Genomic DNA, 26,238 nt, shown 5'->3' with positions numbered 1-26,238 from the left:
GACTTTGTTCCTGGGCTCTGTACCTGGGTTCTGTTCCTGGGCTCTGAACCTGGGCTCTGAACCTGGGCTCTCTTCCTGGGCTCTGTTCCTGGGCTCTGTACCTGGGTCGTGGGCTCTTTTCCGGGGCGCTGTTCCTGGTGTCTCTACCTGGGCTCTGTTCCTGGGCTCTGTACCTGGGCTCTGAACCTGGGCTCTGTACCTGAGCTCTCTTCCTGGGCTCTGTTCCGGAGCTCTGAACCTGTGCTCTGTTCCTGGGCTCTGGTCGTGGGCTCTGTTCCAGGGCTCTATACCTGAGCTCTGTACCTGGGCTCTGTCCCTGGGCTCTGTACCTGGGCTCTGTACCTGGGCTCTGAACCTGGGCTCTGTACCTGAGCTCTGTTTCGGGGCTCTGTTCCTGGGCTCTGTACCTGGGTTCTGTTCCTGGGCTCTGAACCTGCCCTCTGAACCTGGGCTCTGTACCTGAGCTCTGTTCCGGGACTTTGTTCCTGGGCTCTGTACCTGGGTTCTGTTCCTGGGCTCTGAAACTGTGCTCTGTTCCTGGGCTCTGGTCGTGGGCTCTGTTCCAGGGCTCTATACCTGAGCTCTGTACCTGGGCTCTGTTCCTGGGCTCTGTACCTGGGCTCTGAAATAGGCTCTGTACCTGGGCTCTGTACCTGAGCTCTGTTCCGGGGCTCTGTTCCTGGGCTCTGTACCTGGGTTCTGTTCCTGGGCTCTGAACCTGGGCTCTGAACCTGGGCTCTGTACCTGAGCTCTGTTCCGGGGCTCTGTTCCTGGGCTCTGTACCTGAGCTCTGTTCCTGGGCTCTGAACCTGGGCTCTGTACCTGAGCTCTGTTCCGGGGCTCTGTTCCTGAGCTCTGTACCTGAGCTCTGTTCCTGGGCTCTATTCCGGGGCTCTTAACCTGTGCTCTGTTCCTGGGCTCTGGTCGTGGGCTCTTTTCCGGGGCGCTGTTCCTGGTGTCTCTACCTGGGCTCTGTTCCTGGGCTCTGTACCTGGGCTCTGAACCTGAGCTCTGTTCCTGGGCTCTGAACCTGGGCTCTGTACCTGAGCTTTGTTCCGGGGCTCTGTTCCTGGGCTCTGTTCCGGGGATCTGTTCCTGGGCTCTGTACTTGGGCTCTGAACCTGGGCTCTGTACCTGAGCTCTGTTCCGGGGCTTTGTTCCTGGGCTCTGTACCTGGGTTCGGTTCCTGGGCTCTGAACCTGGGCTCTGTTCATGAGCTCTGTTCTGGGGCTCTGTTCCTGGGCTCTCTACCTGGGCTCTGTACCTGGGCTCTGTTCCTGGGCACTGTACCTGGGCTCTGAACCTGGGCTCTCTTAATGGGCTCTGTTCCGGGGCTCTGAAACTGTGCTCTGTTCCTGGGCTCTGGTCGTGGGCTCTGTTCCAGGGCTCTATACCTGAGCTCTGTACCAGGGCTCTGTTCCTGGGCTCTGTACCTGGGCTCTGAACCTGGGCTCTGAACCTGGGCTCTGTACCTGAGCTCTGTTCCGGGGTTCTGTTCCTGGGCTCTGTACCTGGGTTCTGTTCCTGGGCTCTGAACCTGGGCTCTGAACATGGGCTCTGTACCTGAGCTCTGTTCCGGGACTTTGTTCCTGGGCTCTGTACCTGGGTTCTGTTCCTGGGCTCTGAACCTGGGCTCTGAACCTGGGCTCTCTTCCTGGGCTCTGTTCCTGGGCTCTGTACCTGGGTCGTGGGCTCTTTTCCGGGGCGCTGTTCCTGGTGTCTCTACCTGGGCTCTGTTCCTGGGCTCTGTACCTGGGCTCTGAACCTGGGCTCTGTACCTGAGCTCTCTTCCTGGGCTCTGTTCCGGAGCTCTGAACCTGTGCTCTGTTCCTGGGCTCTGGTCGTGGGCTCTGTTCCAGGGCTCTATACCTGAGCTCTGTACCTGGGCTCTGTTCCTGGGCTCTGTACCTGGGCTCTGTACCTGGGCTCTGAACCTGGGCTCTGTATCTGAGCTCTGTTTTGGGGCTCTGTTCCTGGGCTCTGTACCTGGGTTCTGTTCCTGGGCTCTGAACCTGCCCTCTGAACCTGGGCTCTGTACCTGAGCTCTGTTCCGGGACTTTGTTCCTGGGCTCTGTACCTGGGTTCTGTTCCTGGGCTCTGAAACTGTGCTCTGTTCCTGGGCTCTGGTCGTGGGCTCTGTTCCAGGGCTCTATACCTGAGCTCTGTACCTGGGCTCTGTTCCTGGGCTCTGTACCTGGGCTCTGAACCTGGGCTCTGAACCTGGGCTCTGTACCTGAGCTCTGTTCCGGGGCTCTGTTCCTGGGCTCTGTACCTGGGTTCTGTTCCTGGGCTCTGAACCTGGGCTCTGAACCTGGGCTCTGTACCTGAGCTCTGTTCCGGGGCTCTGTTCCTGGGCTCTGTACCTGAGCTCTGTTCCTGGGCTCTGAACCTGGGCTCTGTACCTGAGCTCTGTTCCGGGGCTCTGTTCCTGAGCTCTGTACCTGAGCTCTGTTCCTGGGCTCTATTCCGGGGCTCTGAACCTGTGCTCTGTTCCTGGGCTCTGGTCGTGGGCTCTTTTCCGGGGCGCTGTTCCTGGTGTCTCTACCTGGGCTCTGTTCCTGGGCTCTGTACCTGGGCTCTGAACCTGAGCTCTGTTCCTGGGCTCTGAACCTGGGCTCTGTACCTGAGCTTTGTTCCGGGGCTCTGTTCCTGGGCTCTGTTCCGGGGCTCTGTTCCTGGGCTCTGTACTTGGGCTCTGAACCTGGGCTCTGTACCTGAGCTCTGTTCCGGGGCTTTGTTCCTGGGCTCTGTTCCTGGGTTCGGTTCCTGGGCTCTGAACCTGGGCTCTGTTCATGAGCTCTGTTCTGGGGCTCTGTTCCTGGGCTCTCTACCTGGGCTCTGTTCCTGGGCAGTGTACCTGGGCTCTGTTCCTGGGCACTGTACCTGTGCTCTGGTCCTGGGCTCTGTACCTGAGCTCTGTTCCGGGGCTCTGTTCCTGGGCTCTGTTCCGGGGCTCTGGTCCTGTGCTCTGTACCTGGGCTCTGAACCTGGGCTCTGTACCTGGGCTCTGTTCTGGGGATCTGTTCCTGGGCTCTGTTCCGAGGCTCTGAACCTGGGCTCTGTTCCGGGGCTCTGTTCCGGGGATCTGAACCTGGGCTCTGAACTTGGGCTCTGTTCCGGGGCTCTGTTCCTGGGCTCTGTTCCGGGGATCTGAACCTGGGCTCTGAACCTGGGCTCTGAACCTGGGCTCTGTACTTGGGCTCTGAACCTGGGCTCTGTACCTGAGCTCTGTTCCGGGGCTTTGTTCCTGGGCTCTGTACCTGGGTTCTGTTCCTGGGCTCTGAACCTGGGCTCTGTTCATGAGCTCTGTTCTGGGGCTCTGTTCCTGGGCTCTCAACCTGGGCTCTGTTCCTGGGCTCTGTACCTAGGCTCTGTTCCTGGGCTCTGAACCTGGGCTCTGTACCTGAGCTCTGTTCTGGGGCTCTGTTCCTGGGCTCTCTACCTGGGCTCTGTTCCTGGGCACTGTACCTGGGCTCTGAACCTGGGCTCTCTTCCTGGGCTCTATTCCGGGGCTCTGAACCTGTGCTCTGTTCCTGGGCTCTGGTCGTGGGCTCTTTTCCGGGGCGCTGTTCCTGGTGTCTCTACCTGGGCTCTGTTCCTGGGCTCTGTACCTGGGCTCTGAACCTGGGCTCTGTACCTGAGCTCTCTTCCTGGGCTCTGTTCCGGAGCTCTGAACCTGTGCTCTGTTCCTGGGCTCTGGTCGTGGGCTCTGTTCCAGGGCTCTATACCTGAGCTCTGTACCTGGGCTCTGTTCCTGGGCTCTGTACCTGGGCTCTGTACCTGGGCTCTGAACCTGGGCTCTGTACCTGAGCTCTGTTTCGGGGCTCTGTTCCTGGGCTCTGTACCTGGGTTCTGTTCCTGGGCTCTGAACCTGCCCTCTGAACCTGGGCTCTGTACCTGAGCTCTGTTCCGGGACTTTGTTCCTGGGCTCTGTACCTGGGTTCTGTTCCTGGGCTCTGAACTTGGGCTCTGAACCTGGGCTCTCTTCCTGGGCTCTGTTCCTGGGCTCTGTACCTGGGTTCTGTTCCTGGGCTCTGAACCTGGGATCTTAACCTGTGCTCTGTACCTGAGCTCTGTTCCGGGGCTTTGTTCCTGGGCTCTGTACCTGGGTTCTGTTCCTGGGCTCTGAACCTGGGCTCTGAACCTGGGCTCTGAACCTGGGCTCTGTTCCTGGGCTCTGAACCTGGGCTCTGTTCCTGGGCTCTGAACCTGGGCTCTGAACCTGGGCTCTCTTCCTGGGCTCTGTTCCGGGGCTCTGTTCCGGGGAACTGTACCTGAGCTCTGTTCCGGGGCTCTGTTCCTGGGCTCTATACCTGAGCTCTGTACCTGGGCTCTGTTCCTGGGCTCTGTACCTGGGCTCTGTACCTGGGCTCTGAACATGAGCTCTGTTCCGGGGCTCTGTTCCTGGGCTCTGTTCCGGTGCTCTGTTCCTGGGCTCTGTACTTGGGCTCTGAACCTGGGCTCTGTACCTGAGCTCTGTTCCGGGGCTTTGTTCCTGGGCTCTGTACCTGGGTTCGGTTCCTGGGCTCTGAACCTGGGCTCTGTTCATGAGCTCTGTTCTGGGGCTCTGTTCCTGGGCTCTCTACCTGGGCTCTGTTCCTGTGCAGTGTACCTGGGCTCTGTTCCTGGGCACTGTACCTGTGCTCTGGTCCTGGGCTCTGTACCTGAGCTCTGTTCCGGGGCTCTGTTCCTGGGCTCTGTTCCGGGGCTCTGGTCCTGTGCTCTGTACCTGGGCTCTGAACCTGGGCTCTGTACCTGGGCTCTGTTCTGGGGATCTGTTCCTGGGCTCTGTTCCGAGGCTCTGAACCTGGGCTCTGTTCCGGGGCTCTGTTCCGGGACTCTGTTCCGGGGATCTGAACCTGGGCTATGAACCTGGGCTCTGAACCTGGGCTCTGTTCCGGGGCTCTGTTCCTGGGCCCTGTTCCGGGGATCTGAACCTGGGCTCTGAACCTGGGCTCTGAACCTGGGCTCTGTTCCGGGGCTCTGTTCCTGTGCTCTGTTCCGGGGCTCTGTTCCGGGGCTCTGTTCCTGGGCTCTGTTCCGGGGCTCAGAACCTGGGCTCTGTTCCTGGGCTCTGTACTTGGGCTCTGAACCTGGGCTCTGTACCTGAGCTCTGTTCCGGGGCTTTGTTCCTGGGCTCTGTACCTGGGTTCTGTTCCTGGGCTCTGAACCTGGGCTCTGAACCTGGGCTCTCTTCCTGGGCTCTGTTCCTGGGCTCTGTTCCGGGGCTCTGAACCTGGGCTCTGAACCTGGGCTCTGTTACAGGGCTCTGTTCCTGGGCTCTGTACCTGAGCTCTGTTACAGGGCTCTGTTCCTGGGCTCTGTTCCTGGACTCTGTTCCTGGTGTTTCTACCTGGGCTCTGTACGTGAGCTCTGAACCTGGGCTCTGGTCGTGGGCTCTGTTCCGGGGCTCTGAACCTGTGCTCTGTTCCTGGGCTCTGGTCGTGGGCTCTGTTCCAGGGCTCTATACCTGAGCTCTGTACCTGGGCTCTGTACCGGGGCTCTGAACCTGGGCTCTGTACCTGAGCTCTGTTCCTGGGCTCTGTACCTGGGTTCTGTTCCTGGGCTCTGAACCTGGGCTCTGAACCTGGGCTCTGTACCTGAGCTCTGTTCCGGGGCTTTGTTCCTGGGCTCTGTACCTGGGTTCTGTTCCTGGGCTCTGAACCTGGGCTCTCTTCCTGGGCTCTGTTCCTGGGCTCTGTTCCGGGGCTCTGAACCTGGGCTCTGAACCTGGGCTCTGTTCCTGGGCTCTGAACCTGGGCTCTGAACCTGGGCTCTCTTCCTGGGCTCTGTTCCTGGGCTCTGTTCCGGGGATCTGTACCTGAGCTCTGTTCCGGGGCTCTGTTCCTGGGCTCTATACATGAGCTCTGTACCTGGGCTCTGTTCCGGGGCTCTGTACATGAGCTCTGTTACAGGGCTCTGTTCCTGGGCTCTGTTCCTGGACTCTGTTCCTGGTGTTTCTACCTGGGCTCTGTACGTGAGCTCTGAACCTGGGCTCTGAACCTGGGCTCTGTACCTGAGCTCTGTTCCGGGGCTCTGTTCCTGGGCTCTGTACCTGGGTTCTGTTCCTGGGCTCTGAACCTGGGCTCTGAACATGGGCTCTGTACCTGAGCTATGTTCCGGGACTTTGTTCCTGGGCTCTGTACCTGGGTTCTGTTCCTGGGCTCTGAACCTGGGCTCTGAACCTGGGCTCTCTTCCTGGGCTCTGTTCCTGGGCTCTGTACCTGGGTTCTGTTCCTGGGCTCTGAACCTGGGCTCTGAACCTGGGCTCTGTTCCTGAGCTCTGTTCCGGGGCTTTGTTCCTGGGCTCTGTACCTGGGTTCTGTTCCTGGGCTCTGAACCTGGGCTCTGAACCTGGGCTCTCTTCCTGGGCTCTGTTCCTGGGCTCTGTTCCGGGGCTCTGAACCTGGGCTCTTAACCTGGGCTCTGTTACAGGGCTCTGTTCCGGGGCTCTGTACATGAGCTCTGTTACAGGGCTCTGTTCCTGGGCTCTGTTCCTGGACTCTGTTCCTGGTGTTTCTACCTGGGCTCTGTACGTGAGCTCTGAACCTGGGCTCTGAACCTGGGCTCTGTACCTGAGCTCTGTTCCGGGGCTCTGTTCCTGGGCTCTGTACCTGAGCTCTGTTCCTGGGCTCTGAACCTGGGCTCTGAACCTGAGCTCTGTTCCCGGGGCTCTGTTCCTGAGCTCTGTACCTGGGTTCTGTTCCTGGGCTCTGAACCTGGGCTCTGAACCTGGGCTCGCTTCCTGGGCTCTGTTCCTGGGCTCTGTTCCGGGGCTCTGTTCCTGGGCTCTGTACCTGGGCTCTGTACCTGGGCTCTGTTCCTGGGCTCTGTACCTGGGCTCTGTACCTGGGCTCTGAACCTGGGCTCTGTACCTGAGCTCTGTTTCGGGGCTCTGTTCCTGGGCTCTGTACCTGGGTTCTGTTCCTGGGCTCTGAACCTGCCCTCTGAACCTGGGCTCTGTACCTGAGCTCTGTTCCGGGACTTTGTTCCTGGGCTCTGTACCTGGGTTCTGTTCCTGGGCTCTGAAACTGTGCTCTGTTCCTGGGCTCTGGTCGTGGGCTCTGTTCCAGGGCTCTATACCTGAGCTCTGTACCTGGGCTCTGTTCCTGGGCTCTGTACCTGGGCTCTGAACCTGGGCTCTGAACCTGGGCTCTGTACCTGAGCTCTGTTCCGGGGCTCTGTTCCTGGGCTCTGTACCTGGGTTCTGTTCCTGGGCTCTGAACCTGGGCTCTGAACCTGGGCTCTGTACCTGAGCTCTGTTCCGGGGCTCTGTTCCTGGGCTCTGTACCTGAGCTCTGTTCCTGGGCTCTGAACCTGGGCTCTGTACCTGAGCTCTGTTCCGGGGCTCTGTTCCTGAGCTCTGTACCTGAGCTCTGTTCCTGGGCTCTATTCCGGGGCTCTGAACCTGTGCTCTGTTCCTGGGCTCTGGTCGTGGGCTCTTTTCCGGGGCGCTGTTCCTGGTGTCTCTACCTGGGCTCTGTTCCTGGGCTCTGTACCTGGGCTCTGAACCTGAGCTCTGTACCTGGGCTCTGAACCTGGGCTCTGTACCTGAGCTTTGTTCCGGGGCTCTGTTCCTGGGCTCTGTTCCGGGGCTCTGTTCCTGGGCTCTGTACTTGGGCTCTGAACCTGGGCTCTGTACCTGAGCTCTGTTCCGGGGCTTTGTTCCTGGGCTCTGTACCTGGGTTCGGTTCCTGGGCTCTGAACCTGGGCTCTGTTCATGAGCTCTGTTCTGGGGCTCTGTTCCTGGGCTCTCTACCTGGGCTCTGTTCCTGGGCAGTGTACCTGGGCTCTGTTCCTGGGCACTGTACCTGTGCTCTGGTCCTGGGCTCTGTACCTGAGCTCTGTTCCGGGGCTCTGTTCCTGGGCTCTGTTCCGGGGCTCTGGTCCTGTGCTCTGTACCTGGGCTCTGAACCTGGGCTCTGTACCTGGGCTCTGTTCTGGGGATCTGTTCCTGGGCTCTGTTCCGAGGCTCTGAACCTGGGCTCTGTTCCGGGGCTCTGTTCCGGGGATCTGAACCTGGGCTCTGAACTTGGGCTCTGTTCCGGGGCTCTGTTCCTGGGCTCTGTTCCGGGGATCTGAACCTGGGCTCTGAACCTGGGCTCTGAACCTGGGCTCTGTACTTGGGCTCTGAACCTGGGCTCTGTACCTGAGCTCTGTTCCGGGGCTTTGTTCCTGGGCTCTGTACCTGGGTTCTGTTCCTGGGCTCTGAACCTGGGCTCTGTTCATGAGCTCTGTTCTGGGGCTCTGTTCCTGGGCTCTCTACCTGGGCTCTGTTCCTGGGCTCTGTACCTAGGCTCTGTTCCTGGGCTCTGAACCTGGGCTCTGTACCTGAGCTCTGTTCTGGGGCTCTGTTCCTGGGCTCTCTACCTGGGCTCTGTTCCTGGGCACTGTACCTGGGCTCTGAACCTGGGCTCTCTTCCTGGGCTCTATTCCGGGGCTCTGAACCTGGGCTCTGTTCCTGGGCTCTGGTCGTGGGCTCTTTTCCGGGGCGCTGTTCCTGGTGTCTCTACCTGGGCTCTGTTCCTGGGCTCTGTACCTGGGCTCTGAACCTGGGCTCTGTACCTGAGCTCTCTTCCTGGGCTCTGTTCCGGAGCTCTGAACCTGTGCTCTGTTCCTGGGCTCTGGTCGTGGGCTCTGTTCCAGGGCTCTATACCTGAGCTCTGTACCTGGGCTCTGTTCCTGGGCTCTGTACCTGGGCTCTGTACCTGGGCTCTGAACCTGGGCTCTGTACCTGAGCTCTGTTTCGGGGCTCTGTTCCTGGGCTCTGTACCTGGGTTCTGTTCCTGGGCTCTGAACCTGCCCTCTGAACCTGGGCTCTGTACCTGAGCTCTGTTCCGGGACTTTGTTCCTGGGCTCTGTACCTGGGTTCTGTTCCTGGGCTCTGAACCTGGGCTCTGAACCTGGGCTCTCTTCCTGGGCTCTGTTCCTGGGCTCTGTACCTGGGTTCTGTTCCTGGGCTCTGAACCTGGGATCTTAACCTGTGCTCTGTACCTGAGCTCTGTTCCGGGGCTTTGTTCCTGGGCTCTGTACCTGGGTTCTGTTCCTGGGCTCTGAACCTGGGCTCTGAACCTGGGCTCTGAACCTGGGCTCTGTTCCTGGGCTCTGAACCTGGGCTCTGTTCCTGGGCTCTGAACCTGGGCTCTGAACCTGGGCTCTCTTCCTGGGCTCTGTTCCGGGGCTCTGTTCCGGGGAACTGTACCTGAGCTCTGTTCCGGGGCTCTGTTCCTGGGCTCTATACCTGAGCTCTGTACCTGGGCTCTGTTCCTGGGCTCTGTACCTGGGCTCTGTACCTGGGCTCTGAACATGAGCTCTGTTCCGGGGCTCTGTTCCTGGGCTCTGTTCCGGGGCTCTGTTCCTGGGCTCTGTACTTGGGCTCTGAACCTGGGCTCTGTACCTGAGCTCTGTTCCGGGGCTTTGTTCCTGGGCTCTGTACCTGGGTTCGGTTCCTGGGCTCTGAACCTGGGCTCTGTTCATGAGCTCTGTTCTGGGGCTCTGTTCCTGGGCTCTCTACCTGGGCTCTGTTCCTGGGCAGTGTACCTGGGCTCTGTTCCTGGGCACTGTACCTGTGCTCTGGTCCTGGGCTCTGTACCTGAGCTCTGTTCCGGGGCTCTGTTCCTGGGCTCTGTTCCGGGGCTCTGGTCCTGTGCTCTGTACCTGGGCTCTGAACCTGGGCTCTGTACCTGGGCTCTGTTCTGGGGATCTGTTCCTGGGCTCTGTTCCGAGGCTCTGAACCTGGGCTCTGTTCCGGGGCTCTGTTCCGGGACTCTGTTCCGGGGATCTGAACCTGGGCTATGAACCTGGGCTCTGAACCTGGGCTCTGTTCCGGGGCTCTGTTCCTGGGCCCTGTTCCGGGGATCTGAACCTGGGCTCTGAACCTGGGCTCTGAACCTGGGCTCTGTTCCGGGGCTCTGTTCCTGTGCTCTGTTCCGGGGCTCTGTTCCGGGGCTCTGTTCCTGGGCTCTGTTCCGGGGCTCAGAACCTGGGCTCTGTTCCTGGGCTCTGTACTTGGGCTCTGAACCTGGGCTCTGTACCTGAGCTCTGTTCCGGGGCTTTGTTCCTGGGCTCTGTACCTGGGTTCTGTTCCTGGGCTCTGAACCTGGGCTCTGAACCTGGGCTCTCTTCCTGGGCTCTGTTCCTGGGCTCTGTTCCGGGGCTCTGAACCTGGGCTCTGAACCTGGGCTCTGTTACAGGGCTCTGTTCCTGGGCTCTGTACCTGAGCTCTGTTACAGGGCTCTGTTCCTGGGCTCTGTTCCTGGACTCTGTTCCTGGTGTTTCTACCTGGGCTCTGTACGTGAGCTCTGAACCTGGGCTCTGGTCGTGGGCTTTGTTCCTGGGCTCTGTACCTGGGTTCTGTTCCTGGGCTCTGAACCTGGGCTCTGAACCTGGGCTCTCTTCCTGGGCTCTGTTCCTGGGCTCTGTACCTGGGTTCTGTTCCTGGGCTCTGAACCTGGGCTCTGAACCTGGGCTCTGTACCTGAGCTCTGTTCCGGGGCTTTGTTCCTGGGCTCTGTTCCTGGGCTCTGTTACGGGGCTCTGAACCTGGGCTCTGAACCTGGGCTCTGTTCCTGGGCTCTGAACCTGGGCTCTGAACCTGGGCTCTCTTCCTGGGCTCTGAACCTGGGCTCTGAACCTGGGCTCTGAACCTGGGCTCTGTTCCTGGGCTCTGAACCTGGGCTCTGAACCTGGGCTCTGTTCCTGGGCTCTGAACCTGGGCTCTGTTCCTGGGCTCTATACCTGAGCTCTGTACCTGGGCTCTGTTCCTGGGCTCTGTACCTGGGCTCTGTACCTGGGCTCTGAACATGGGCTCTGTACCTGAGCTCTGTTCCGGGGCTCTGTTCCTGGGCTCTGTACCTGGGTTCTGTTCCTGGGCTCTGAACCTGGGCTCTGAACCTGGGCTCTCTTCCTGGGCTCTGTTCCTGGGCTCTGTACCTGGGTTCTGTTCCTGGGCTCTGAACCTGGGCTCTGAACCTGGGCTCTCTTCCTGGGCTCTGTTCCTGGGCTCTGTACCTGGGTTCTGTTCCTGGGCTCTGAACTTGGGCTCTGCACCTGGGCTCTGTACCTGAGCTCTGTTCCGTGGCTCTGTTCCTGGGCTCTATTCCGGGGCTCTGAACCTGTGCTCTGTTCCTGGGCTCTGGTCGTGGGCTTTTTTCCGGGGCGCTGTTTCTGGTGTCTCTACCTGGGCTCTGTTCTTGGGCTCTGTAACTGGGCTCTGAACCTGGGCTCTGTACCTGAGCTCTGTTCCGGGGCTCTGTTCCTGGGCTCTGTACCTGGGCTCTGTTCCTGGGCTCTGAACCTGGGCTCTGTACCTGAGCTCTCTTCCGGGGCTCTGTTCCTGGGCTCTGAACCTGGGCTCTCTACCTGAGCTCTGTTCCGGGGCTTTGTTCCTGGGCTCTGTACCTGAGCTCTGTTCCGGGGCTCTGTTCCTGGGCTCTGTTCCGGGGCTCTGTTCCTGTGCTCTGTACCTGGGCTCTGAACCTGGGCTCTGTACCTGGGCTCTGTACCTGGGCTCTGTTCCGGGGATCTGTTCCTGGGCTCTCTTCCTGGGCTCTGTTCCTGGGCTCTGTACCTGGGTTCTGTTCCTGGGCTCTGAACCTGGGATCTTAACCTGTGCTCTGTACCTGAGCTCTGTTCCGGGGCTTTGTTCCTGGGCTCTGTACCTGGGTTCTGTTCCTGGGCTCTGAACCTGGGCTCTGAACCTGGGCTCTGAACCTGGGCTCTGTTCCTGGGCTCTGAACCTGGGCTCTGTTCCTGGGCTCTGAACCTGGGCTCTGAACCTGGGCTCTCTTCCTGGGCTCTGTTCCGGGGCTCTGTTCCGGGGAACTGTACCTGAGCTCTGTTCCGGGGCTCTGTTCCTGGGCTCTATACCTGAGCTCTGTACCTGGGCTCTGTTCCTGGGCTCTGTACCTGGGCTCTGTACCTGGGCTCTGAACATGAGCTCTGTTCCGGGGCTCTGTTCCTGGGCTCTGTTCCGGGGCTCTGTTCCTGGGCTCTGTACTTGGGCTCTGAACCTGGGCTCTGTACCTGAGCTCTGTTCCGGGGCTTTGTTCCTGGGCTCTGTACCTGGGTTCGGTTCCTGGGCTCTGAACCTGGGCTCTGTTCATGAGCTCTGTTCTGGGGCTCTGTTCCTGGGCTCTCTACCTGGGCTCTGTTCCTGGGCAGTGTACCTGGGCTCTGTTCCTGGGCACTGTACCTGTGCTCTGGTCCTGGGCTCTGTACCTGAGCTCTGTTCCGGGGCTCTGTTCCTGGGCTCTGTTCCGGGGCTCTGGTCCTGTGCTCTGTACCTGGGCTCTGAACCTGGGCTCTGTACCTGGGCTCTGTTCTGGGGATCTGTTCCTGGGCTCTGTTCCGAGGCTCTGAACCTGGGCTCTGTTCCGGGGCTCTGTTCCGGGACTCTGTTCCGGGGATCTGAACCTGGGCTATGAACCTGGGCTCTGAACCTGGGCTCTGTTCCGGGGCTCTGTTCCTGGGCCCTGTTCCGGGGATCTGAACCTGGGCTCTGAACCTGGGCTCTGAACCTGGGCTCTGTTCCGGGGCTCTGTTCCTGTGCTCTGTTCCGGGGCTCTGTTCCGGGGCTCTGTTCCTGGGCTCTGTTCCGGGGCTCAGAACCTGGGCTCTGTTCCTGGGCTCTGTACTTGGGCTCTGAACCTGGGCTCTGTACCTGAGCTCTGTTCCGGGGCTTTGTTCCTGGGCTCTGTACCTGGGTTCTGTTCCTGGGCTCTGAACCTGGGCTCTGAACCTGGGCTCTCTTCCTGGGCTCTGTTCCTGGGCTCTGTTCCGGGGCTCTGAACCTGGGCTCTGAACCTGGGCTCTGTTACAGGGCTCTGTTCCTGGGCTCTGTACCTGAGCTCTGTTACAGGGCTCTGTTCCTGGGCTCTGTTCCTGGACTCTGTTCCTGGTGTTTCTACCTGGGCTCTGTACGTGAGCTCTGAACCTGGGCTCTGGTCGTGGGCTTTGTTCCTGGGCTCTGTACCTGGGTTCTGTTCCTGGGCTCTGAACCTGGGCTCTGAACCTGGGCTCTCTTCCTGGGCTCTGTTCCTGGGCTCTGTACCTGGGTTCTGTTCCTGGGCTCTGAACCTGGGCTCTGAACCTGGGCTCTGTACCTGAGCTCTGTTCCGGGGCTTTGTTCCTGGGCTCTGTTCCTGGGCTCTGTTACGGGGCTCTGAACCTGGGCTCTGAACCTGGGCTCTGTTCCTGGGCTCTGAACCTGGGCTCTGAACCTGGGCTCTCTTCCTGGGCTCTGAACCTGGGCTCTGAACCTGGGCTCTGAACCTGGGCTCTGTTCCTGGGCTCTGAACCTGGGCTCTGAACCTGGGCTCTGTTCCTGGGCTCTGAACCTGGGCTCTGTTCCTGGGCTCTATACCTGAGCTCTGTACCTGGGCTCTGTTCCTGGGCTCTGTACCTGGGCTCTGTACCTGGGCTCTGAACATGGGCTCTGTACCTGAGCTCTGTTCCGGGGCTCTGTTCCTGGGCTCTGTACCTGGGTTCTGTTCCTGGGCTCTGAACCTGGGCTCTGAACCTGGGCTCTCTTCCTGGGCTCTGTTCCTGGGCTCTGTACCTGGGTTCTGTTCCTGGGCTCTGAACCTGGGCTCTGAACCTGGGCTCTCTTCCTGGGCTCTGTTCCTGGGCTCTGTACCTGGGTTCTGTTCCTGGGCTCTGAACTTGGGCTCTGCACCTGGGCTCTGTACCTGAGCTCTGTTCCGTGGCTCTGTTCCTGGGCTCTATTCCGGGGATCTGTTCCTGGGCTCTGTTCCGGGGCTCTGAACCTGTGCTCTGTTCCGGGGCTCTGTTCCGGGGCTCTGTTCCGGGGTTCTGTTCCTGGGCTCTGAACCTTGGCTCTGAACCTGGGCTCTGTTCCTGGGCTCTTTTCCGGGGCTCTGTTCCTGGGCACTGTACCTGGGCTCTGAACCTGGGCTCTGAACCTGGGCTCATAACCTGGGCTCTGTTCCTGGGCTCTTTTCCGGGGCTCTGAACCTGGGCTCTGAACCTGGGGTCTGTTCCGGTGATCTGTTCCGGGGATCTGTTCCGGGGCTCTGTTCCGGGGATCTGAACCTGGGCTCTGAACCGGGGCTCTGTTCCTGGGCTCTGTTCCAGGTCTCTGAACCTGGGCTCTGTTCCAGGGATCTGTTCCTGGGCTCTGTTCCGGGGCTCTGAACCTGGGCTCTGTTCCGGGGCTCTGTTCCTGGGATCAGTTCCTGGGGTCTGTTCCGGGGCTCTGAACCTGGGCTCTGAACCTTGGCTCTGAACTTGGGCTCTGTTCCTGGGCTCTTTTCCGGGGCTCTGTTCCTGGGCTCTGTACCTAAGCTCTGTTCCTGGGCACTTTACCTGGGCTCTGAACCTGGGCTCTCTTCCTGGGCTCTGTTCCTGGGGCTCTGAACCTGTGCTCTGTTCCTGGACTCTGTTCTGGGGCTCTGTTCCTGGGCTCTCTACCTGGGCTCTGCTCCTGGGCACTGCACCTGGGCTCTGAACCTGGGCTCTCTTCCGGGGCTCTGAACCTGGGCTCTCTACCTGGGCTCTGTTCCTGGGCACTGCACCTGGGCTCTGAACCTGGGCTCTCTTCCGGGGCTCTGAACCTGTGCTCTGTTCCTGGGCTCTGTTCCGGGGCTCTGTTCCGGGGCTCTGTTCCGGGGCTCTGTTCCCCCATAGTAGAGGGGGCTGTGTGAATGTCCACTCCCCTCTTTGACCCCATAGTAGAGGGGACTTTGAGAATGTCCACTCCCCTGATTGACTCCATAGTAGAGGGGACTGTGTGAATGTCCACTCCCCTGTTTGACCCCATAGTAGAGGGGACTGTGTGAATGTCCACTCCCCTCTTTGACCCCATAGTAGAGGGGACTGTGTGAATGTCCACTCCCCTGTTTGACCCCATAGTAGAGGGGACTGTGAGAATTTCCACTCCCCTGTTTGACCCCATAGTAGAGGGGACTGTGTGAATGTCCACTCCCCTCTTTGACCCCATAGTAGAGGGGACTGTGTGAATGTCCACTCCCCTGTTTGACTCCATACTAGAGGAAACTGTGAAAGGTGTGATTTGAGTTCTTCTGACCTCTGCAAACAAATTGTTTGGTGTCCGTGGCGCAGGGGTCTCCACGACAACCTGAATACAAAAGTTGACCAGAGCACAGAATGTGAGCCAGGGATGACCTTGGTGTTCTCTCTCACTCTCTCTCTGTGTGTTGGGGGTAGTGGTATTCAGCCTGCCATTCCCTTCTTCTCAGGACCGGGGTTACATGAGGAAATACATGGAGACCTGGGTTACATGGAGACCTGGGTTACATGGAGACCTGGGTTACATGGAGATCTGGGTTACATGGAGACCTGGGTTACATGGAGATCTGGGTTACATGGAGACCTGGGTTACATGGAGACCTGGGTTACATGGAGACCTGGGTTACATGGAGACCTGGGTTACATGGGGACCTGGGTTACATGGAGACCTGGGTTACATGGAGAACTGGGTTACATGAGGAAATACATGGAGACCTGGGTTACATGGAGAACTGGGTTACATGGAGACCTGGGTTACATGGAGACCTGGGTTACATGGAGACCTGGGTTACATGGAGAACTGGGTTACATGGAGACCTGGGTTACATGGAGACCTGGGTTACATGGAGACCTGGGTTACATGGAGACCTGGGTTACATGGAGACCTGGGTTACATGGGGACCTGGGTTACATGGAGACCTGGGTTACATGGAGACCTGGGTTACATGGAGACCTGGGTTACATGGAGACCTGGGTTACATGGGGACCTGGGTTACATGGAGACCTGGGTTACATGGAGACCTGGGTTACATGGATACCTGGGTTACATGGAGACCTGGGTTACATGGAGACCTGGGTTACATGGAGACCTGGGTTACATGGAGACCTGGGTTACATGGAGACCTGGGTTACATGGAGAACTGGGTTACATGGAGACCTGTGTTACATGGAGACCTGGGTTACATGGAGACCTGGGTTACATGGGGACCTGGGTTACATGGAGACCTGGGTGACATGGAGACCTGGGTTACATGGAGACCTGGGTTACATGAGGAAATACATGGAGACCTGGGTTACATGGAGACCTGGGTTACATGGAGACCTGGGTTAAATGGAGACCTGGGTTACATGGAGACCTGGGTTACATGGAGACCTGGGTTACATGAGGAAATACATGGAGACCTGGGTTACATGGAGACCTGGGTTACATGGAGAACTGGGTTACATGGAGACCTGGGTTACATGGAGACCTGGGTTACATGGGGACCTGGGTTACATGGAGACCTGGGTTACATGGAGACCTGGGTTACATGGAGACCTGGGTTACATGAGGAAATACATGGAGACCTGGGTTACATGAAGACCTGGGTTACATGGAGACCTGGGTTACATGGAGATCTGGGTTACATGGAGACCTGGGTTACATGGAGATCTGGGTTACATGGAGACCTGGGTTACATGGAGACCTGGGTTACATGGAGACCTGGGTTACATGGGGACCTGGGTTACATGGAGACCTGGGTTACATGGAGAACTGGGTTACATGAGGAAATACATGGAGACCTGGGTTACATGGAGAACTGGGTTACATGGAGACCTGGGTTACATGGAGACCTGGGTTACATGGAGACCTGGGTTACATGGAGAACTGGGTTACATGGAGACCTGGGTTACATGGAGACCTGGGTTACATGGAGACCTGGGTTACATGGAGACCTGGGTTACATGGAGACCTGGGTTACATGGGGACCTGGGTTACATGGAGACCTGGGTTACATGGAGACCTGGGTTACATGGAGACCTGGGTTACATGGAGACCTGGGTTACATGGGGACCTGGGTTACATGGAGACCTGGGTTACATGGAGACCTGGGTTACATGGATACCTGGGTTACATGGAGATCTGGGTTACATGGAGACCTGGGTTACATGGAGACCTGGGTTACATGGAGACCTGGGTTACATGGAGACCTGGGTTACATGGAGACCTGGGTTACATTGAGACCTGGGTTACATGGAGAACTGGGTTACATGGAGACCTGGGTTACATGGAGAACTGGGTTACATGGAGACCTGTGTTACATGGAGACCTGGGTTACATGGAGACCTGGGTTACATGGGGACCTGGGTTACATGGAGACCTGGGTGACATGGAGACCTGGGTGACATGGAGACCTGGGTTACATGAGGAAATACATGGAGACCTGGGTTACATGGAGACCTGGGTTACATGGAGACCTGGGTTAAATGGAGACCTGGGTTACATGGAGACCTGGGTTACATGGAGACCTGGGTTACATGAGGAAATACATGGAGACCTGGGTTACATGGAGACCTGGGTTACATGGAGAACTGGGTTACATGGAGACCTGGGTTACATGGAGACCTGGGTTACATGGGGACCTGGGTTACATGGAGACCTGGGTTACATGGAGACCTGGGTTACATGGAGACCTGGGTTACATGAGGAAATACATGGAGACCTGGGTTACATGGAGACCTGGGTTACATGGAGACCTGGGTTACATGGAGACCTGTGTTACATGGAGACCTGGGTTACATGGGGACCTGGGTTACATGGAGAACTGGGTTACATTAGGAAATACATGGAGACCTGGGTTACATGGAGAACTGGGTTACATGGAGACCTGGGTTACATGGAGACCTGGGTTACATGGAGAAAGAACTGGGTTACATGGAGACCTGGGTTACATGGAGACCTGGGTTACATGGAGACCTGGGTTACATGGAGACCTGGGTTACATGGAGAACTGGGTTACATGGAGACCTGGGTTACATGGAGACCTGGGTTACATGGAGACCTGGGTTACATGGAGACCTGGGTTACATGGAGACCTGGGTTACATGGAGAACTGGGTTACATGGAGACCTGGGTTACATGGAGAACTGGGTTACATGGAGACCTGTGTTACATGGAGATCTGGGTTACATGGAGAACTGGGTTACATGGAGACCTGGGTTACATGGAGAACTGGGTTACATGGAAACCTGGGTTACATGGAGACCTGGGTTACATGGAGAACTGGGTTACATGGAGACCTGGGTTACATGGAGACCTGGGTTACATGGAGAACTGGGTTACATGGAGAACTGGGTTACATGGAGACCTGGGTTACATGGAGAACTGGGTTACATGGAGACCTGGGTTACATGGAGACCTGGGTTACATGGAGAACTGGGTTACATGGAGAACTGGGTTACATGGAGACCTGGGTTACATGGAGACCTGGGTTACATGGATACCTGGGTTACATGGAGAACTGGGTTACATGGAGACCTGGGTTACATGGAGACCTGGGTTACATGGAGACCTGGGTTACATGGAGACCTGGGTTACATGGAGAACTGGGTTACATGGAGACCTGGGTTACATGGAGACCTGGGTTACATGGAGACCTGGGTTACATGGAGACCTGGGTTACATGGAGAACTGGGTTACATGGAGACCTGGGTTACATGGAGAACTGGGTTACATGGATACCTGTGTTACATGGAGAACTGGGTTACATGGAGAACTGGGTTACATGGAGACCTGGGTTACATGGAGACCTGGGTTACATGGAGACCTGGGTTACATGGAGAACTGGGTTACATGGAGAACTGGGTTACATGGAGACCTGGGTTACATGGAGACCTGGGTTACATGGAGAACTGGGTTACATGGAGAACTGGGTTTCATGGGGACCTGGGTTACATGGAGACCTGGGTTACATGGAGAACTGGGTTACATGGAGACCTGTGTTACATGGAGACCTGGGTTACATGGAGACCTGGGTTACATGGAGAACTGGGTTACATGGAGACCTGGGTTACATGGAGACCTGTGTTACATGGAGACCTGGGTTACATGGAGACCTGTGTTACATGGAGACCTGGGTTACATGGAGACCTGGGTTACATGGAGACCTGGGATACATGGAGAACTGGGTTACATGGAGAACTGGGTCACATGGAGACCTGGGTTACATGGAGACCTGGGTTACATGGAGAACTGGGTTACATGGAGACCTGGGTTACATGGAGAACTGGGTTACATGGAGACCTGGGTTACATGGAGACCTGGGTTAAATGGAGACCTGGGTTACATGGAGACCTGGGTTACATGGAGACCTGGGTTACATGGAAACCTGGGTTACATGGAGAACTGGGTTACATGGAGACCTGTGTTACATGAGGTAATACATGGAGAACTGGGTTACATGGAGACCTGGGTTACATGGAGACCTGGGTTACATGGAGACCTGGGTTACATGGAGACCTGGGTTACATGGATACCTGGGTTACATGGAGACCTGGGTTACATGGAGACCTGGGTTACATGGAGAACTGGGTTACATGGAGACCTGGGTTACATGGAGACCTGTGTTACATGGAGACCTGAGTTACATGGAGACCTGGGTTACATGGAGACCTGGGTTACATGGAGACCTGGGTTACATGGAGACCTGGGTTACATGGAGACCTGGGTTACATGGAGACCTCTGTTACATGGAGACCTGGGTTACATGGAGACCGGGGTTACATGGGGACCTGGGTTACATGGAGACCTGGGTTACATGGAGACCTGGGTTACATGGAGAACTGGGTTACATGGAGACCTGGGTTACATGGAGACCTGGGTTACATGGAGACCTGGGTTACATGGAGACCTGGGTTACATGGAGAACTGGGTTACATGGAGACCTGGGTTACATGGAGACCTGGGTTACATGGAGACCTGGGTTACATGGAGACCTGGGTTACATGGAAACCTGGGTTACATGGAGACCTGGGTTACATGGAGACCTGGGTTACATGGAGACCTGTGTTACATGGAGACCTGGGTTACATGGGGACCTGGGTTACATGGAGACCTGGGTGACATGGAGACCTGGGTTACATGGAGACCTGGGTTACATGGGGACCTGGGTTACATGGAGACCTGGGTTGCATGGAGACCATATTTATCTTTAACCTCTATGATCAAATCAAATTGTATTTGTCACATGTGCAAAAAAAGACCTTACTGTGAAATGCTTCCAAGCGCTTAACAATGCAGGCTCTAAACCCACCCTGCCAAAGACACCCCCCCCCCCTTTCACACACACACACACACACACTCACACACACACACACACACACACACACACACACACACACACACACACACACACACACACAGAAAATGTCTCCTCACATCTCCAGCCAGCAAGATGGATGAGTTTATTCCCACCCACAGATAACAACCATAATGACCATAATAAGAATAAGAGAGGGGATGCTTTGAGCCCGCCGTTCAGACACCCTTTCCCCTCCCACCCACACAGAGCTATCCCAGAATGCACCTACACGGAGCATGTTACACACGTTCCTATTTTCCCTCCTTCTCTCCATTCTCCTCCACCCCTCCGTTCACTCCACCTGCACTGTGCAGCTCCCAGTCTCTGCTACAGCCTCTGAAAAAGACCTACAGGGTCATATTGAAATGGACAGAAACAGGCTGAACTTGGGAGGAACTACCTGGACTTGGGAGGGACTACCTGAACTTGGGAGGGACTACCTGAACTTGTCCAAAAACAATCTCTTGTTTTAGTTTTCCGTTGCAAAACATGGTTTTCCGTTGCCCTTTGCATATCCTAATGAATACGATTCAGGACAATGAAGGCAGACCAGACAGACACTGAGTCCACAGTGTCTCTGCCCCCTGACCTCTAAGTCTCTCTGAAGGGAAATCGACAGTCAGGGTGGGGGGTGTGATAGACTTCAGTGGTTTTTGCGAGAGAGTGTACCTTCCTTCCACAAAGGAGAAATTATGAGAGAGGAGTGATTGGCTTCTGTTTTTAGAAGTGTGCTGAGGTACCAAGTCAATATTCATTGCCTTTCCTCTGCACTGAGGCAAGCATTACTCTTCTTTATAGCTGCTGGGGAGAGGGAGAGGGAAGCAGAGGGAGATGGAGATAGAGATGGAGAGAGATATGGAGAGAGAGATGGAGAGAGGGGGAAGAGAGAGAGAGAGAGATGGAGATAGAGATGGAGAGTGGGGGAAGAAGAGAGAGGTGGAGAGAGAGATGGAGAGAGGGGGAAGAAGAGAGAGATAGAGAGAGAGATAGAGAGAGAGATGGAGATAGAGATGGAGAGAGGGGGAAGAAGAGAGAGATGGAGATAGAGATGGAGAGTGGGGGAAGAAGAGAGAGGTGGAGAGAGAGATGGAGAGAGGGGGAAGAAGAGAGAGATAGAGAGAGAGATGGAGATAGAGATGGAGAGAGGGGGAATAAGAGAGAGGTGGAGAGAGAGAGATGGAGAAAGGGGGAAGAAGAGGGAGATGGAGAGAGAGATGGAGATAGAGATGGAGAGAAGGGGAAGAAGAGAGAGATGGAGAGAGGGGGAAGAAGAGAGAGATGGAGAGAGAGATGGAGATAGAGATGGAGAGAGGGGGAAGAAGAGAGAGATGGAGTGAGAGATGGAGATAGAGATGGAGAGAGGGGGAAGAAGAGAGAGATGGAGAGAGAGATGGAGATAGAGATGGAGAGAGGGAGAAGAAGAGAGAGATGGAGATAGGGGGAAGAAGAGAGAGATAGAGAGAGAGATGGAGATAGAGATGGAGAGAGGGGGAAGAAGAGAGAGGTGGAGAGCGAGATGGAGAGAGATATGGAGATAGAGATGGAGAGAGGGGATAGAAGAGAGCGGTGGAGAGAGAGATGGAGAAAGGGGGAAGAAGAGAGAGATGGAAAGGGAGATGGAGAGAGATGGAGATAAAGATGGAGAGAGGGGGAAGAAGAGAGAGATGGAGTGAGAGATGGAGATAGAGATGGAGAGAGGGGGAAGAAGAGAGATGGAGAGAGAGATGGAGAGAGATATGGAGATAGAGATGGAGAGAGGGGGAAGAAGAAAGAGATGGAGATAGAGATGGAGAGAGGGGGAAGAAAAGAGAGGTGGAGAGAGAGATGGAGAAAGGGGAAGAAGAGAGAGATGGAGAGAGAGATGGAGATAGAGATGGAGAGAAGGGGAAGAAGAGAGAGATGGAGATAGAGATGGAGAGAGGGGGAAGAAGAGAGAGATGGAGTGAGAGATGGAGATAGAGATGGAGAGAGGGGGAAGAAGAGAGAGATGGAGAGAGAGATGGAGATAGAGATGGAGAGAGGGGGAAGAAGAGAGAGATGGAGAGAGAGGGAAGAGAGAGATGGAGAGAGAGGGAAGAAGAGAGAGATGGAGAGAGGGGGAAGAGAGAGGGAAGAAGAGAGAGATGGAGAGAGAGATGGGGAGAGGGGGAAGAAGAGAGAGATGGAGAGAGATGGAGATAGACATGGAGAGAGGGGGAAGAAGAGAGAGATGGAGAGAGAGATGGAGATAGAGATGGAGAGAAGGGGAAGAAGAGAGAGATGGAGAGAGAGATGGAGATAGTGATGGAGAGAGGGGGAAGAAGAGAGAGATAGAGAGAGGGGGAAGGAGAGAGAGATGGAGAGAGAGGGAAGAAGAGAGAGATGGAGAGAGAGGGAAGAAGAGAGAGATGGAGAGAGGGGGAAGAGAGAGGGAAGAAGAGAGAGATGGAGAGAGAGATGGAGATAGACATGGAGAGAGGGGGAAGGAGAGAGAGATGGAGATAGAGATGGAGATAGAGATGGAGAGAAAGGGAAGAAGAGAGAGATGGAGAGAGAGATGGAGATAGAGATGGAGAGAAAGGGAAGAAGAGAGAGGGAGAGAGAGGGGATCTGGGCAGGGAGGAAGGTAGGCTGATCATTACACTCGTGAAGAGGTCTAACAACCATCCAATTAACCTCATACTACCTCTGTGGCGTGACTCGCCCCCCCACCCCACCTGCGTCTGAGACCTGTCCCCCGCCTCTGAGATGCACTACAGAGCGCCACAAAACACAACTTGCTGTACCCCAGGGTAATAGGACTGTTCTGCAACAAGCAGAGAGCCTATATGTTTTTAAACAGCCTGGATTTCACAACTCCCCTACGTAGTTTCAGTTTTATCGATGTCCACAGAATCACTGCTGGAACACATTGAGCGATAGGTTCTGTCTCTCGCTCTCACTCTCTCTGATGGTTCAGTGCTGTCGCTGTCTCTCAATTCAATTTCAATTTAAGGGGCTTTATTGGCATGGGAAACGTATGTTTACATTGAAAAATCAAGTGAAATAGATAATTTAAAAAAGTTAAATAAACAATTAAAAATGAGCAGTACACATTACACTCACATAAGTTCCAAACGAGTGAACTCATTTAAAATGTCATATTATATACAGCGTTGTAACAATGTGCAAATAGTTAAAGTAGAAAAGGGAAAATAAATTAACATGAATATGGGTTGTATTTACAATGGTGTTTGTTATTCACAGGTTGCCCTTTTCTTGTGGCAACAGGTCACAAATCTTGCTGCTGTGATGGCACACTGTGGTATTTCACCCAATAGATATGGGAGTTTATCAAATTTGGGTTTGTTTTTTAATTCTTTATGGATCTGTGCAATCTGAGGGAAATATGTGTCTCTAATATGGTCATACATTGGACAGGAGGTTAGGAAGTGCAGCTCAGTTTCCACCTCATTTTGTGGGCAGTGAGCACATAGCCTGTCTTCTCTTGAGAGGCAGGTTTGCTACGGCGGCCTTTCTCAATAGCAAGGCTATGCTCACTGAGTCTGTACATAGTCAAAGCTTTCCTTAAGTTTGGGTCAGTCACAGTGGTGTGGGGGCTGTGCTTTGGCAAAGTGGGTGGGGTTATATCCTTCCTGTTTGGCCCTGTCCGAGGGTGTCCTCGGATGGGGCCACAGTGTCTCCTGACCCCTCCTGTCTCAGCCTCCAGTATTTATGCTGCAGTAGTTTAAGTGTCGGGGGGCTAGGGTCAGTTTGTTATATCTGGAGTACTTCTCCTGTCCTATTCGGTGTCCTGTGTGAATATAAGTGTGCGTTCTCTAATTCTCTCCTTCTCTCTTTCTTTCTCTCTCTCGGAGGACCTGAGTCCTAGGACCATGCCCTAGGACTACCTGACATGATGACTCCTTGCTGTCCCCAGTCCACCTGGCCGTGCTGCTGCTCCAGTTTCAACTGTTCTGCCTTATTATTATTCGACCATGCTGGTCATTTATGAACATTTGAACATCTTGGCCATGTTCTGTTATAATCTCCACCCGGCACAGCCAGAAGAGGACTGGCCACCCCACATATGCTCTCTCTAATTCTCTCTTTATTTCTCTCTCTCGGAGGACCTGAGCTCTAGGACCATGCCCCAGGACTACCTGACATGATGACTCCTTGCTGTCCCCAGTCCACCCGACCGTGCTGCTGCTCCAGTTTCAACTGTTCTGCCTTATTATTATTCGACCATGCTGGTCATTTATGAACATTTGAACATCTTGGCCATGTTCTGTTATAATCTCCACCCGGCACAGCCAGAAGAGGACTGGCCACCCCACATAGCCTGGTTCCTCTCTAGGTTTCTTCCTAGGTTTTGGCCTTTCTAGTGAGTTTTTCCTAGCCACCGTGCTTCTACACCTGCATTGCTTGCTGTTTGGGGTTTTAGGCTGGGTTTATATACAGCACTTTGAGATATCAGCTTATGTACGAAGGGCTATATAAATAAATTTGATTTGATTTGAGTGGTCAGGTATTCTACCACTATGTACTCTCTGTTTAGGGCCAAATAGCATTCTAGTTTGCTCTGTTTTTTTGTTAATTCTTTCCAATGTGTCAAGTAATTATCTTTTTGTTTTCTCGTGATTTGGTTGGGTCTAATTGTGCTGCTGTCCTGAGGCTGTGTGCGGTGTGTTTGTGTTTGTGAACAGAGCCCCAGGACCAGCTATCTTAGGGGTCTCTTCTCCAGGTTCATCTCTCTGTAGGTATTGGCTTTGTTATGGAATGTTTGGGAATCGCTTCCTTTCAGGTGGTTGTAGAATTTAAAGGCTCTTTTCTGGATTTTGATAATTAGCCTAATTCTGCTCTGCATGCATTATTTGGTGTTTTACGTTGTACACAGAGGATATTTTTGCAGAATTCTGCATGCAGTCTCAATTTGGTGTTTGTCCCATTTTGAGAATTCTTGGTTGGTGAGCGGACCCCATACCTCACAGCCATAAAAGGCAATGGGTTCTATAACAAATTCAAGTATTTTTAGCCAGATCCTAATTGATATGTTGAATTTTATGTTCCTTTTGATGGCAAAGAATGCCCTTCTTGTCTCGTCTCTCAGATCGTTCACAGCTTTGTGGAAGTTAATGTATAGGCCGATGTATGTATAGTTTTTTGTGTGCTCTAGGGCAACAGTGTCTAGATGGAATTTGTATTTGTGGTCCTGGTGACTGTACTTTTTTTGGAACAGCATTATTTTGGTCTTACTGAGATTACTGTCAGGGCCCAGGTCTGACAGAACCTGTGCAGAAGATCTAGGTGCTGCTGTAGGCCCTCCTAGGTTGGGGACAGAGGTACGATGCAGTGTTGTCTCTTTCTTTCTCTGATGGTGCAGTGTTGTCTCTTTCTTTCTCTGATGGTTCAGTGTTGTCTCTTTCTTTCTCTGATGGTGCAGTGTTGTCTCTTTCTTTCTCTGATGGTGCAGTGTTGTCTCTTTCTTTCTCTGATGGTGCAGTGTTGTCTCTTTCTTTCTCTGATGGTGCAGTGTTGTCTCTTTCTTTCTCTGATGGTTCAGTGTTGTCTCTTTCTTTCTCTGATGGTTCAGTGTTGTCTCTCTCTCTCTCTGATGGTGCAGTGTTGTCTCTTTCTTTCTCTGATGGTGCAGTGTTGTCTCTTTCTTTCTCTGATGGTTCAGTGTTGTCTCTTTCTTTCTCTGATGGTGCAGTGTTGTCTCTTTCTTTCTCTGATGGTGCAGTGTTGTCTCTTTCTTTCTCTGATGGTGCAGTGTTGTCTCTTTCTTTCTCTGATGGTTTAGTGTTGTCTCTTTCTTTCTCTGATGGTGCAGTGTTGTCTCTTTCTTTCTCTGATGGTGCAGTGTTGTCTCTTTCTTTCTCTGATGGTGTAGTGTTGTCTCTTTCTTTCTCTGATGGTTCAGTGTTGTCTCTTTCTTTCTCTGATGGTGCAGTGTTGTCTCTTTCTTTCTCTGATGGTGCAGTGTTGTCTCTTTCTTTCTCTGATGGTGCAGTGTTGTCTCTTTCTTTCTCTGATGGTGCAGTGTTGTCTCTTTCTTTCTCTGATGGTGTAGTGTTGTCTCTTTCTTTCTCTGATGGTTCAGTGTTGTCTCTTTCTTTCTCTGATGGTGCAGTGTTGTCTCTTTCTTTCTCTGATGGTGCAGTGTTGTC

This window comes from Oncorhynchus mykiss, chromosome 12 (genome assembly GCF_057628025.1).
Source record: "Oncorhynchus mykiss isolate SJ-2025 chromosome 12, ASM5762802v1, whole genome shotgun sequence".
Lineage (NCBI taxonomy): Eukaryota > Metazoa > Chordata > Actinopteri > Salmoniformes > Salmonidae > Oncorhynchus > Oncorhynchus mykiss.
This window is presented reverse-complemented; position numbering follows the sequence as displayed.